Source organism: Dinoponera quadriceps, unplaced genomic scaffold, assembly GCF_001313825.1.
Source record: "Dinoponera quadriceps isolate SergipeBrazil2010 unplaced genomic scaffold, ASM131382v1 scaffold1395, whole genome shotgun sequence".
Lineage (NCBI taxonomy): Eukaryota > Metazoa > Arthropoda > Insecta > Hymenoptera > Formicidae > Dinoponera > Dinoponera quadriceps.
In genome coordinates, this window is record NW_014556488.1 from 412,478 (window position 1) to 424,625 (window position 12,148).

The window sequence follows — 12,148 nt, forward strand, 5'->3', positions numbered from 1 at the left end:
TCGCCTCCATCGAGAATCAAGGCGAGGTGAGACGAGAATTCGAACGATGACGCGGCCGATTCAATCCGCGAAACGAGCGAGCTTGGTCGGTCCGTTACCAGCGACGCGTCCAATAATAGTCCCTAGCGCCGTTTCCGCGCGCTCGCGCGACGGATTTCCGCGTGTCGCGCCGTTTTCCCGCCGCGAAGCTGCGGGACGAAGTTGCGCAAGGGGGGAACCGGGAGAGCATAAATGCATATACTTAACGACTTTCGAACGCGCCCTTTCACCGAATTCGAACGCGTTCGTAAGCGGTCGTCTCGCAGTCGAATGCCTGCGCCGTGACGCGCGTTCGCGCCTCCGTTTCAGATACACGCACAACCTGTACCAAACTGCGGATTAGGATCAAAATTGGATTGGATTTTGACCAATCAGAGCGAAGTTCACTAACTTGAGTTTAGTAAACTTTGCTCCGATTGATCGAATTTCGTTCCAATTTCAATCCTAATTCGTAGTCTGCCACGGGTTTAAGATTAGTCACAAAAAGTTTGCGACACTTTTTTCCATGAGTTTTTCGTGTTTCGTATCAAACAGAAAAATATGTCTCCTGAGAAGTGCCAAGAAACAAATTTTCCTATTGGCCACGGGATGCGATCCTAAATTTATGAAAAATATGGTATTAGAACCGTTTAGTGACTGACCATATCTTGCCGTATCGGTGAACTCCCGCACGTTCCATCGATTCTCCACGTACGACGAAAAAGGAGAGGCTGGCTCGACCTTTCCCGACGATCGTCCTCGCGCTGATCGTCCGACGGTCCCCTAGCGACTACGCCATTGCGATCGCGGGGTGCCGGCGGCACAGCACGCCGTGATATACGGTGCCGTCGCTGAACTTCCCGGAGGGAGCGTCTCGTGACGTAAAACGATTCTCTTTTGCATACGGTTGGTCATCGTTGGAGCTGTTCGACTCGCGTACTACGGCGAGAGTTTTTGCCTTGTGTATCTGTCGCATGTTTGTAAAGCACGACTCGTTTCGTTGAAGAGCTAGGCTTTTTATACATCGTCTCCGGCGTAAAACGTTTGTAAACACGTTGAGCCTCGGAAACGCGGAATTTACAAGTATCTTATCAGGTACCATGGATTTATTTCGCGCTATTGTCGTCTTTTTTTCTCGCGTACACTCTCGACTTGTTTTCATTCCGGAGCGTGATAGAAAGTTGTCACACCCGCTCGATCAACCATCAGCTGAACAGCGGACGCTCCGGATGCTCGCGTCTACTAAATGTACAGCGTGAACGCCGAAGGAATTTTCCAAACGTGCGAGTATTCTGCAATGTGAACGTCGGCAATAGTCGGACGTACATAGACACCGTACACGTCGTAGCATGAAAATCGCAACACACGCGAGAAAGCGTCTCCGTGCGGAATACGAACGGCCGATTTGAATGCAAGCGGCAGTTAGCCGATTCTACGACAGGTAACCAACCGACACGCGATCGGACCCTCGGCCGTCATTTAACACGGCGTACTGTGCCTAGGGAGGCGTGTGCGTATGTGTATGCGCGCAGTACCTTCGCGCGCCGCGGCCGGCCGAGTGCGCGACAGTCCAATACGAGCGTTCGCGCAGTGCGCGCACCAGCAGTTCGTCGTGGAATACGACGCGTCCGTTCGAGCACAATCGACGATGATCGACGTCGGCCCACGAAGTCCCCGCGTCTCTCGTCCGCCGCAGTCCCTATCGTCGCACGAATCGGCCCCAGACGCGCGTCGTAAACGAACGTATATACACATACACACACGCGCCAGTGCGGGTTTGTAATTCCGCCGGCGGTGTTCTTCGGGTCGCCGTCGTGCTCTCGATCGACTCGCGTTCGGACGATTTAACGCCGCGCTCCGCCGCCGATCGACGAAACCGAGAGTCCGGAGTGCGGTCGCTTTCGGAGGCAACGTCGTGCGGACAACGCGAGAAAGAGCGAACGGGAGAGACGATTCGGATTCCGCGCGCGCGATCAATTGTCGTCTGCGCACAGTGCGTCGTCCCGACGGTTATCAGACGCTGTTATTTGAACTCGCGCGTACCGTTCTCGTGCGAAGTCACATCGTGCCTCGACGATGCTCGACGGGCGCGACGAATCCAGTGCCTTGGCGGTTCGATGGTGAGATCGGCGATCGATTCGACCCGAATGGCGACGTAATGCGACGGCTACAATGAACGTTCCGATCGTCGCAGGGGACATTGTCGACGACGGCGGCGGCTTCCAACCTCGATTCATTCGGGTAAGTGCCACCTCGTACGTCTGTAATTTAATACCGCCGAAATTTCACGGTCTCGTAATTTTGAATCAGCAATTTTATCGCGCGCGCACGCACGCGCTCGCTCGTCAAGGACGGCCATTAATGTTTCGTCCGTACGGGCCGCTCCGCGGAATTCCCTCGGAATTCCGGGTGTGACGATCGCGCGTCGATGGTTTCCATCGAATCATCATTCGTCGGACGGTCGCCGTGGAAAATCGCGCAGCTCAGTACTTTCACTTTCGCTTCTATCTAGCGGGAGCATTCAGGGTCGCATTCGCCGTTAAACGTTGTCGTCGTCTGTTCCCGAACTTCGGATTTAACTCTTCGACCTTACGCGAATTTCGCCCGTTGTCGCGTGTCGTGGCGTTTTCAGCCCCGAATACTTGCCTGACCCCGCGTGATCACTCGTGACACGGTGAGCGCGGCAGGAAGCGCGCTTAATCGAGACCCCTGAGACGAGTGAACGAAATACACCTAGCCACGTCCGAGACAACGATGAGGAAGGGAGCGAGACGAGTTAAAAGTCGATATTTATTTATACGACGCTCACATCATACATAATGAGCATAAGGTAACGAGGCAGATGCGATATCACTATGTAAAGAAACGCGTGACACATTAAACACATGCGTGCGTGTCGCAAGTTGAAATTCGTGGGGCGACACGATCAGGGACGATATATCGCGCGATGAATTCACGTATCTCGCGAGATCCTTGGGGAAATAACGCGCGTTACGACCGATCGATAGCCAGCGAAAGCCGTCTCAATCAAGCGGAACATTCTCGCGGAAATGTTTATACCTGTCCCTTCGCGTAAGCGTGAAGGAATTTGATAAAAAAAAAACAGGCGACACCGGAATTCTTTTTCCTCGTTATTACGCCTTATCGGAGGCGAGATACGGTGTCCTATACGGTGAACAACAAAGATACCGAGCGCGTTGAAATGCCGTTGTTCTAGGAGGGTTCCGTGAGGGTGACGATGCGCCGCTGCGCTATCTCTATTATCGTGGAATAAATAAGAGATAACGACACCTGTTGTATTCGGAACGACTTTTCCTCCTCAGCACGAGACACAAACGCCATATTAGTCGTGTGTGCTCATTAACGTCGCATTAGGACCGATAACGATGAATCATACCTTTGGTCGATGTTACCCTCTGGTTATTATTATTATACATATAGAAACGTAATATTATATATGCATAGAAACGTCTCCGTGCGATAAAGTTCGTCAGTCAAAAATTTCGAGTTTGCAGATTACGCGAAAAAAAATATCAAACTCGAAAGTGGAATTTAATTCGAAGCCTGTTTCGTTGCGCACCTAACTAGTGACCTTTAAATTTAATATATGCGCGAGAGCTTTGCGTTAGTTTTCACTTGATGTTTAGACGAAGTAAATGAACAGTGAATTTTGATATCGCGATAACGAGATTGTAACGCGTCTGCATGCTCGCTGCAACGCTCGCGCGGCTCTAAGCTTCATCCAATTCGCGTAATTGCTTTAACAAGGTGCTGCGCATCGCCAAAGCACGTGCCCATTGTTATCCGTATGTTCTTAGGTACACGCGCGCTCGTCTTCCTGCACTTCTTCTTCTGCGTACAGGCGATGAAATTATACCTGCGTATGGTCAGCCTTCGATCAAATGCCAAATAACTAGTGACACAATTCTTTATGCTTATATTTCACATATAAGGAATCGCGTCACTAGTTATTTGGCAACAAGTATTCAAGCAGCGAGAAGGCAGGAGATACTAATGAGTTATTAATACGGAGTATCGTTTGAGAAATCGACGGTCGTCTCACGGTCGCGCGTTGAATATGAAGCCGGCGTCCGGCTATCATATCATAATGTCACGCTGAAATTCTAACCGGGCATGAAATTATAAGCGTCTTAACCGCGTGTGAATCGCGGTTAACAGATTACTTCTACTTGGGGCAGGGGGGCAAGAGGGAAGACTGAGTCCGAGAATAATTCAGACAGTCCTGTTCGTCGCGGAACGCCACGTCGTTATAAATTACGATTCTCTCCCTCGTGGGACCATCGATCCGCGTCATCGCACGCGGGTAGGTTCGCGTAGGCGAAGAACGAATTGAGAAATCCCGCGGTGAGGAAAAGCGGCATTGCGTGTACAATCGCTTCTGACGGTTAAACGACGCATGTACGTCAACTGCGCATCTATTGGACATCGACCCACGAAAGAAATACTTGACGTTTAACCCGCGAACGCATCATCGCGTTATCTGAGGGTCTCTTCGAGACGCATCGCGGCCTGACGCGAAAGCAAATCTCGCGCGTTGATCCGCACCTGTCGTACAATCGTGTCGTGCCGATTTTAATTTCCAAGCAAACGTGTGGAGACAATCCCTTGACAACTCCGTATCTCTCTCATTATCTGAAAAAAAAACGAGGCGATTCAGCTCGCTTATCGTGGCGAGCCTCGCTACACCACCTGTTCGCGGAGATAATTGCAACGCGCTCGAGTCGCGGAATAATTTTTCATCCCGAGAGGAACTCGCCGATCCCTCAGCTCAGCGTGATTTACGTATCACCACGGGAATCTACCGTAGAGAACCGATTATTATAACACCCTCCCAAGCAAATCCGACTGTTCATCGCTCCCCGTGGCTTTCTCGCGCTCGTCCCCGCGGGTTGCGTTACGCGCGAGAGGGTTGAAGAGGAGGGTCTTCTCGTTGAACGGCCGCGAAGGTTAGCCTCGTTCGAAAGTGGAGTACGCGCGCAAGGTCGGCGGCCGGCCGCGTGCCTCGCTCGCGCGTCGTCGCCGGGTCGCACTCCGGGTCGCGGCGAACGTATACACAGCGATCTCCTTCTCCCCCGCCTTTCCCTCCTCTCCGTTCGTCCGTATCGGGAAAACGGGAGTAAACTCGGGCAACGATCGCGCTCCGGCCGCGACCGGAATACGCTCGAGCGAGTACGCGCCTCCACCTTCGGGACCGGAAATCGCAGGATGCGTAACGCACACCTGTTCGTCGTCTCTTCCTGTCTCGTTTTCCGCGTTGCTCATCGGATTTGCGCGCGTCCTTGGCTTCTTGTCATCTGTCAGCGCACTCGTGTGAGGAGACGACCGTTCGATTCGATTACGTGACTTCCAGACACCGTTGATACGAAATAATTGGATAATTCGGATGTTCCGTTGCGAGGAATAGATATATATGTGATGCAATTATTTTCACATTGACCGGCGAGATGGCGAATACTATTTGGATAGATCGTTCGAGTATATTGTTTGTTGGCACAATGAGCCGTGAACAAGCGGTAGTTTTAACCGGGGACGGCCCGAAATTTGAATACGAAGGATCCCGGCATCCATGCGTAACTGTAACGGACGTCGTGGAATCTTTAATTTCCGATATAGCCTTTCTGCGGTATCGTGTTTGCTGTTTACCGCATCTGCAATTGTGTGGATATGTTAATTGGAATTACCGTCGATATGTTGTCCGTGTATGCGAGTTAGCTAGCTCTCGCCGCCCATTATATCGTAATTATGTAGGCATGCTAATTTAGATTTGCATTTGGATTCCTAAGCTCTTCGTATTCAAATTTCGGAGGTCAGTCTTCGCCTCCTGAATATTTCCGTTTCCATGGAATCGCTCTTCAATTAATAGTTTTATTTCGTATTAATATCGTAAGCGATGTGACGTTTAATGGAAATTTCCATTAGGCTATCGGTGTTTTTCCCCGCGTCGAAGGAGGAATATGAATAAAAGCGAACGCTGCGGCGGCGGGATCGTATTAACGTTAACGCGAATAAGATTCTACGTACGCGCGAAATCATCCGCGACCTGTGGAATTCGCGGTACGCCGGAATCCGTGATGCCACTCGTCCGCGTCATACGACGAATATAGAAGCGAACATTGAGAAATAATTGTAGAAATTATATATGTATATATACGCGGAAAAAAGTTCATCTTAAATTAACGACAGATGTTGTCATACATAAGCAAGAATATTATAATCTTCTTAGATTTTCTGTACTTGATTTGATTGAATCTCCGTTGACGCAAATATTACTCGCACTCACAATTCAAGACTAAAAGCGAACGCAATATATCTTTGTAAAGAAATATCACGAATTAAAATCCGTCTAGAGAGCGAACGGGAGGATGTGTGGACGCGAAATTAGATGTAACATCGGAGATCCGGCGGGTTAATCGCGGACGTGCGTGTGCATTCAGGAAAACCAGAGAAGGGCAGGTTCTTTGTCCGGTCGCATTCGACACGACGAGTCATCAACGAGGCGAGCACGTCGCGACGGCAATTACGAATCGATGAGTCGGCACGTGCTTCCTCGAACAAGTTGGCTGACTCGATTTGACAATGGACACGGACTACTCGAAGGGCCCGTGCTCGTCGGTCACGTGCTGTCGTCCCTCTCAATGTCGCTCTTTCTCTTTCCGTCTTTCTCGAAAGTGTAATTGAGTAAGGGGAAGTTAAACAGGACACCACCTTCTACTTTCGCGACGCGGTAAAAAAGCCGGAAAGCTAGTATTACATCGGCTTTTTAGACAAGCTTATCGATTTCGCTCGCGAAGCGTTTGAAAAATCCGTTGTCTCTAAGCGACGACACTCTCGGCCAGCCTCGGTGGCCGTTTACCGCGCCGGTGCGAGACAACACGGTGGGTGCACACAATAGAAAGTGAGACGACGTGCGACTTCTCAGCACCCCGCACGATCGAGCGTTCTAATAACGTATTCCGGCGGTGTTGCTCGCGTGAGTCACGCGCGCAGCTGTCGTCCCTTCCGGTTCTTCCGGACGCCGGAGACGCCCGGACTCCTTGGCGTCGTCCTATTCCTCCTTCTCCTTTTCTTCCCTCTACGACCGCGGTGAGTGCCGAACGAAACAATCGTGACTCACGTGTCCCCCGTGCGTAATCGGCGACACGCGCGCGCGTCTCTAAACGCGAAGCACGATTCGCCTGGTGGCCCGACGTTAACCTTGCCACGGTCCTCGATTTTACCGCGCACTCGAGGCCTCCGGGCTCGTAACAACGACCCACATTCCCCCCTGTCATCAAAGGTCAGGTGGAAGGTGGTTTCCATTCGGCGGTGCAGGTGAAATTGCAATTCTTCACGGACCCCGTCAATCGCGAAACCCGCGATTTACGGTTCGGCGAAGGTCCACACAGTGATTCTTTCTCTTCTCACATTATAGAAAGAGAGAGAGAGTGTGTGTGTGTGTATGTGTGTGTGTGTGTGGGGCGATATGACGTACCTGGCGAGATATATAAAAAGTGTCGAGCTAAACGCGACGATCCGCGACGACGTGTCGTAAAGAGCCGAGGCTTGTTTACGACGCAGAGCGTGATATTTCGCGCCGGATCGTTTAGGGCGCGTCGCGATTATTACGCGTGAATTTATTCGCGAGCAAATTTTATTTGCCGGAGTGCGATAGGTAGAAGTCGATCAACTCTTTCGCAAGCGGGTTACGTAAGTTTGTGACTGCGCGTTTTCCGAGTTAGCAGCGGCGACAAGTGTTGTACGTACTTTTGCCGCTTTTTACAGACACGGCAAATTTTTATGATCCACTCCAGAGCGGTGTATTCGAGAGGCTCGCGTACGCGTTAACGGGTGGCGGAAAAGTCAGCCGCTAGTTTCGTCGTGCCCACCTGTTGTGTGTGTGTGTGTACCTTACCTGGGTAAACTAATCATCGCGCGAGCGCCTTTCTCTCAACACGCCGTTCTCTCGTCTCGCCGTCACTTCGTACCGTCAGCTTTCCATCCCAAAGCGACTTTCGATTTGCAACACGGAACAGATTTTACATTTTGCACCATGCGCCGACTTCGCGGCCACTTCAACGCCGAAACCCGTGTGAGTTCCAGCGAATGAATCGAAGGCGTGTCATCGATCGGAAACCGAACCCCGGAAACGAACAAGAGAGCGATTAATTGGCCATTGAACCCCATAAAGGGTTCGGGTTAAGACTGGGAAATGTATTCAGAACTTCGGTTTCTCGAAATGTGGAATTTCCGAATTTTCGGAACATCACCGAGAACCCCGGTAACTTGTGCAAACAAATGACAGTAGTAACACCCTTAGTTCGGATCTATAGTTTTCTCTTATTATATTTTTATTCCTTTATTATCATTGTCGTGTTAGGGCGATTTATACATAAAGAAATCGAACAGGCACTTCCTGAATTCCGGATTGGGCTACTTTGACTCCGCGTCTTTTGTGCAGCGCATAAAAGCGACGACAGTCCGGCCTCGTCAGCCTGGAACGTCGAAGTGCAAATATTTCTGCAGAGCCACCTTGGTAGAAAAAGGTCTCGCAACCATCTGTCGTGTTCATCTCGCGATCATCAACAGCGGCCGAACGAATGCCGCGAGGTTGCGCGTTCTCAGGACTGGCAATGGTCACGAAGTATTCCGAATAGTACTTGAATCGCAAATACGAAGTAACGGCTAATACAAATCTTGCATCGCGGAAACGATCGTCAAGTAGCAGTTTGGTCGCATGTAACGAACGAAATGAACGATACTTATTGTGATGTACTCGGAAAAAGAATAAGAAATAACGATCCATTTGCGTTATTCGATTATGCATTCGGTTACTTTTGTGCCGGAATATCGCGTAGAATTGCTTGTGGATCCTCGTGCAATTTCAACAATGCTTCGGCGTTCGCACGACATTTGCAATCGTGTGATGCTGACGGTAGTGCGTCTACTTTATGTCATGACTTTGATTAGTGCCACGCTAGATTAGCGGTAATCAAAAAACGGCATTATCATCGCATGTTTCCTTACGCGTTGAGCAGCCTATCACGTCGTTCGCTGGTCTCGCAAAAACGTTAATTCGAGCTTGGGAATTCACGTTGAAATATTTAACCTTCGAGAAACAAAAAAAGGACTATATTACCACAGTGTAATCTTCGCAATGACTTGCGTCGTAATCACGTTATGCCAATTCGGCTACTTCTCACGGTGAAACATGCTAATAATAAATGTTTGTATCAAAAACTGTCTCCAGTCTTTCTTTGCAGTTATCTTTTCGTAGCCTGACGTTTTCACTCGCGTTGTGTAACGAGAAATATAACTTTTGAATTAGAAATTAAAATCATCGTCTAAGCGAGGTGAAATCGTAACATATCCTGCCGATCACATAATCATTGGCAGTTAATTTCTACAAACTCGTTTTTTACAAACTTAAGACGACTATTAAATCAACGGTTTTCTACGATTAAAAACAAGACGAAAATCTAGAGTTAACTACTTCAAATTTTTTTGTAGAAATACTGAATATTTTTCATAATATTGCTTAACGTATAACACATCAGATTCATTTAATTTCGGTCAAGCGCGCGCAATTATCTTATTTACGGAAAGAAGTAAATGTGGCAAGTTTTTGAACCGAACACGCGTGAATTTTTCTAAATGTAATTTTTCTCCTCTCGGGAAAAGAAACCGAAGAAATTCGCGGGAAAATGGAAAAACTCCCGGTTTTCCTTAAGACTATAATTAAAATATTGAAATCTTTCCGTAAAAATATGAAAAGCGCTCATTTGTTCCACGATTGAAGTGTCACCTGTCATGCACCTCCTTTGAGGATACCGGAGATCCGGGGACATTTCCTGAAGACGAGGGGGGACCGTGGTCGCACCGTACCACAATCACGCGGTGAAGCGTGCGGTACCACGCTCGCCCCTTTCTCATCCTGCGGACGCTCTCGTCCGCGGCGGGTCCCGCGTAACAGGCCCATCCTCGTGAACCGGGTCCATCCCTACTCCCCGTCTACCCTTTCTTTTTCCCTTTCGCCGAGCTGTACCGACCGTGGCCGACTCGAGCCGAGCTCTAGGCCGCGGTTGATGGATCGTCTACGTCGCGATCGGGAAGTCGCGTTCGCCATCGCGTCGGTCGCGTCGTCATCGTGAGTCCCAAAGCGAAATTCGCAACGTTCAAATCGTCGTTTCCGCAGTGACGAACTCCGCCAACATTCTTGATTGCGTCTTCGAAACGCCCGCCCTTGACAATAGCTGTTCGTTCTGCGCGCACTCCGCTGGGAAATAGTTCGGACGCCACCGCGAAGAAGCACCGCCGTCTTCCGCTCGGTAATTCTCTCGCGACTCCTCGGGATATCGCGAATCATCGTACGTAGACAGTGCGCGTAATTTCGTTTCACTTTTTTCCCCGCGGAGGGACGTTTTCGTGAGGACAGAGAGCTGCTCGCCGTATCGGTATTCGTGGACGAAAGCTGTTCGCACTTCCGGTCGACCGTGCGAACGACGCGACCGCGAGCACTCCGTTGGAAAGCCCGCGGCATTCCAGAGAATTCCGACGAAGACGACGACGGCGACGAGGCGCGTTTGAATCCTCGTCCTCCGGGGACGTACGGCGAGGAACGTGCGGACGCGGATCTCAGCCGAGGACACGGATCGATCAGTGAACTCGGATACTCGCGGTTCGCCCTGGCGAACGGACGCGCGAAAGATGCTGATACTTCCGGACATAAAACTTCAGGTAAATCGTTACGGCTAAATCGTCGCGGTGGAGCGTGTCCGCGTGATCGGAACTGGCGAAACGCCGTTAACGCGGACGCTTTCGCGAAACCTGCGAACTCTCTTGAGGAGTTTCGGTAAATTTTTTCAGACGCGCGAAAGTGAACGAATTGGCAAAGTAGTGGGACAAAGTTTGCCAATGATTCTCGAGACGCTCTGATAGTCCAATATTTTTGATTCGGTCGATGCAAAGTTCGTTCCATTTTTCCATCAGTTCTTTGCTAAGAAAATCCCAGAATTTCTACGACAGCAGGATCATGCAGCTACCGCAGAGGCGATTAAGTTACAGGTCGTCGAATAAAACAGCGCGTACTTAATTGATTATACTTAAAAAGAAATAAATATTATATATACATTTTGGCTAAAAAACATCAACCCAGTAATTCGGTTCGTTGATTATCAAATCCTTTGCAATAAAGTTAATTGTGTACACACGAAAAAAGACTCGGTTCCTGCAACTGAATAGGGATCAAATGAAAACTCGGTGACAAGAAATGACAGTAATAACAATAATTTTATTGATCCCGAACGATTTGTTGGATAAAGTAATACAATACAAAATTAAAAAATTTTAAATGAAGAATGAATCAGTATATCTCTCATACTTTCTACGATTCATTATATATCTCTGTTACTCACAACTGAGAACATTCGTGTGAATATTCAGTTGCGTTAAAACTCGGTTGAGACAACTGAGAGAGCGACTGAATGGAAAGCTGCTACAAGAATCTTTCTGTCGACCTACGACCGAGTTTTCGTTCGGTCCAACGGAAAATTCAGTTGCACCAACGGAATTGTTGTTCATTCCGCGCATACTTGTGCTGAAAATCCGAGTTTTCGCAACACATACGGCTGAAAAACATATTGTCGACAGCCCGACCTAGGATCTCTCGCTTGAGATTTCGTCGTGAACTCACGTTCGCGTACCATAAATTATGCGGGTAACAATGGCTCGAATTGGGGCGAGTTGCGGAACACTCCGGGTCTACCGCGGACCCAACCTTTACCACCGGCGGGTTAAATGCCTCTCAGTGCATCCTCAATACAATTCCCTTGTGTGTATCATAACACACGCGCACACACTCTTTCGCCATGCACCTTTCGCATCGCCTTTCTCCCTTCGGTCGGTTCCCTCGTGTGGTAATATGTCGAGCGTGCGATGATCGCGAAGGACGCGACAGCCTTGAAGTCTTGGGACGTGCCGTTTCTAATTAGACCGAGGTGTAAACCGGAACGATCCTGCCTCTCGCGACGACCCATAAATAAATTTCTTCTTTCCTTCCTCCTTATTTCTTTTACGATCACGAATTCTCCCCGGTCGTTCGGCATCTGACAGATCGATCGATCGAACGATCGAC